Source organism: Anas acuta, chromosome 5, assembly GCF_963932015.1.
Source record: "Anas acuta chromosome 5, bAnaAcu1.1, whole genome shotgun sequence".
Taxonomy (NCBI): Eukaryota; Metazoa; Chordata; class Aves; order Anseriformes; family Anatidae; genus Anas; species Anas acuta.
The window spans coordinates 47,688,045-47,692,117 of NC_088983.1; positions in this window are offsets into that span (position 1 = coordinate 47,688,045).

Consider the following 4,073-nt stretch of genomic DNA (forward strand, 5'->3'; position numbering starts at 1 on the left):
CAAGCAGTTGATGCCGGTGTCTACCGTGAGACAACTGCAGTGGCAGGACTGTGCCTCTTCCCAGTGCAGGAACACCTGCATGGTGTTCACATGATGCCTGTGAAGAGCAGATATGGGGTTTCTGTAGAGTTCTCTCTCTCTCTCTCTCTCTCTCTTTTTTTTTTTTTTCACTTTTTTTTTCTTTCCTTCTTTTTTTTTTTTTCTTTCCTTTTCCCAGCTTTGTGGAACTGTGATTTTTGGCAGATATGTATCACTAATGTCTACCTCACAAGAGTGTTGCAAGTCTCAGACAATTAATACATGTATGTGCTGTTTTGGAGATAACTAGGAATTGCTATGACTGAATTTCAGTCTCTGTCTGTGGGATTTTTGCTGCTGGCTTCAACAGGAAGAAGATTTTTTGTACAAAAGAAACCAGAGAATGTTTTTTTTTTTTTTTTTTTATGAGACTCAAAGTGTACAGAAAAAGTAAGACAATTCTGAGTGCCTTCTAACATGTAACAATATTGATCTACTATCACCGACCTCCCACTGCTGCAAGCAGAATGATTAAGCAAAGGCTGTTTATTTTCCTGTAGATCAAAGAGAGGCAACAAAAGAGATCTCCCCAAAAGGTGGTTCACTGCAGAAGTCAGTGCTCTTGTTTCCCTATCTGATCAGCAGATTCCTTCAGCTTGCATTGATAAACCCGTCCGCTGCTCAGTCAGCCTCAGCCCTGTCATCAGTCTTGTCGGACAAGATGCCTGACTCTTCCCAGGCTACATGGGAGAATAACAGTGTTGCTTTGGCATAGCTAAAATACAATAGATGGGAGCTGGAATATAAAGTGGGGAATTCTTCACATACCTTTCCCATTTTCATGGACTATTGGCAGCGAAGAAGGAAAAAAAAAAAAAAAAGTGCACTCTGGCATTCAGCCAGATATTTCATTCGTTTTCCTTTTAATTGCCTGAAGTCACTCTACATTGTGGTAGGGTCCCCCATTCCCGACCTTTCTTTTCTCCAGGTCCTTTCTCTCCCTCCCCCTTGCAGCCAGCCTCAGCCCCAGCACTGCAGCAAGGCCGGGTCCTGCCTCCCACACGGCCTCCCAGGAGAGCAGCACCTGGGCACCTGACTTACGGGCTGCCTGCTCTCTGCTCTGACACAGCACAAGGAAAAATCCCCCTCTGGGTACCAAGTGCTTGCCTTACCAACACTCAGCCTTAGTACGTGGCCTAGGACCACATTATTTGCTTGGGCAAACTGCCATAGCTAGCGGAAATCAAAGTGACTACAAAAACGCACATCAGCCAGGGGTCTTTCCCCAGGTCTTTTATTATATCCAGTATCTGAAATGTCATCTTTAAGGCTTTAACTATATTCCAAATCCCCACTTCAGTCTGCTTACTTAAATTTCCACTACAATGTCAATGAGGTAAAACAGTCCCCTCTCCCAGCCCTGCACTGCCGGGCAGTGCTCTTGGGATGTGCCACACAGAACTGTTCTGCACCCCTTAGGAGCACTCTGTTTTGGGGAATACAGTGGGTCTTGCACCCTTGCACTATCTGTCCCTGAAGAACCTTATTGAATATTTGAAAAATGCAAAGGCTGGAGGTCTGAGAAGTAACACTTTTTTCTTCAAAGAATACTAAAGATTTTTTTTTCATATTGCTGTTGAACAGCAAAGCTCTCAAAGACCTTGTCTAATATTTTTGAAAAGACTTGTGTGTATGTGTGTGTGTGTAATTTAATGAAAATACATTTTAAAGACCTTTAAGACAATCTTTACCTCCAAATCTTTACATAAAGAATCAGTTATGTTTGTCTAACAGCCATTTCATGAAAGTAGATTAGAATTCATCTACTGTGCATGAGAGATGGGTTCCCTGAATGTCTTACAGATTGAGATGTTTCCCAAACAGTAGTCAATACAAAATGTACACTAATCAAATAGGCAATGTTGAAAGTATTCTTCTAATTATTTAAAAAATTCATTTTAAGGGATGTTCTGTAGAATTCAGAAAGAAATGAATCTACCAGATTTGGCATTTTAAGGAGATATTCTTGGTTGTAGGAGTTACTGTGTTTTTTAAGTCTAACATCTCCATTCAATCTTTATTTACCCTAGCTGTCAGTTGCCAGTTTTATGTTAGTGAATAAGCTGGTGATCTCTTCTGTTGGAAAGGTTGTAATAGAATGAAAGGAGAAGAGAAAATGAAGGGAATCTGCTGATGGAAGCAGGGAAAAGAGTAAGACTGCTGTCTTGTCAGGAAATAAAATCATAGAAAAAAGAAAAATGAAATAGTGTCAAGGGAATTTATCCTCTACAAAACTCCAAGAAAGATGCTTGGAAATCCATATTAGGCAAAACATTATTTTCTTACTTTATTATTCAGGTTCTTTCTGTGTCTAATGTCTCAGCTTCTTGGGTGTCCCCAAATCATGGGTAGCCACCTTGCATGAAACAGAAGCCCAGTGCCAGTAAATTGTGCTTGGCTCTCAGGATGAACTCCATCTCGTTCCTGAAGCACAAGGATGGCTTGTTGACTCATATCTTAACATGATCATTAGAAATGCTTTCTTAAATTAGGCCTATGAAGAGATGAATGAATATTACAGGCTGGGAAGTAGCAATAAGCAACAGATGTGTCTGTACCTGGTGAATAGGAGTAGAGATGGGCCAGACTGAGGCAATCTCTTATTTTGGAGCTGTGATTTCAAAGCTGTGTTACATACCAGCCTACGCAATGGATCCAGGGCAGAGCAGGGAGCCCATGGCCACATGGCAGGTGGGGACAGAACCACTGCACTGGGCAGCATTTTTTTTCCAGCCATGCTGCCACTGATATACAGCTGGAGAGACACAGCAAACATTTTATCTTGTGTGTTCCTGTTAGGCCAAGGAGAGAAAAGCTTGCTTGGCTTCCCAACATACTGCAGCCTCACCTCCCCATAACAGAATAGACACCAGCCACAAAGTGGGGCTAACACCGGGAAAGTTAAAAAGAACAATAAAACACGTGGGATGTTCAGCTCTTCTATAAACAAGAGCTGTAAAAGGTGTGACAGAAAGAGGATGGAAGTGCTAGAACAAGGAGCTAGAGAGGGAGAAATTATGCACACTTTCAAGAGCACTGCAGTGATGTAGTGTTCAGAGCTCTTAGTAAGGGTTAAGATTTGTGCACTGATTGCATCTCTGATTTACAAAGCACTTTTCACTCTGAGATCTACAAGTGCCTCACACACTTCAGCACCAAAGTCACTGCATTTGCCAGTAGAGCAAGCCAGCTCTGGAATGCCATTAAAAGCAAAAGCTGCCTAACGTCTAACTTTTAAAACACAAATATCAAAGAGAAAGAAAAAAAAAGGAGAGTTGGAAGGACGGGGAGGAGGGAGGAAAGAGTCAATTGCTTTTGCAGAAACTGCAGTTTCTTTCAAAAAACCTGTCATTGACATCTTTCCCCAGAAAACATTTTGTCATGCACATCAGTGTATGCCTTTAAGGAGATCAATCTAGAGAGGGAGTCAAACCAACAATCATCATGTGACAGATTTTCAGATGCTGTTCTCATCAATCACACTGATAATGAGGTGGCAAATTGCTGTCTTATAGCAAAACTAGAAAGACAACTACCCCAGTAGGTGTCAATGAATATGTCAAAGGATTGTCCCTAGGGGAGTCTGAGAAGGTTCTCAGAAACCTTTTTGTGAAGCCTGAATACAGAATACTTTATTGATCACTAAAGAATTTGCACTGACATGCTATTTCCCCATGACATTTGAACCACCAATTTCCTAGCTCATGGTGAGTACCTATTTGGTGAACACTCTTTGAGAGTTTTCTTTCACCTTTAGATATACTAAGAAATCTTGTTTTAATATTGTCTTAGTCTTTCATTACCTAAAGAACATCAAAAGAAAATTTTACAAGTTATAAGCAAGAAAAATGCCTGAAAAAGTTTAATGACTGTGAGCCAGGAATAATACTTTAGAATTATTTTATTTATATTTAGAATATATTCTGAGCTATTTTCAGGCATTGAATATCATTTTATACTCTACCTTTTTAGTGAAGGAGTCCTGTTTATGGAGT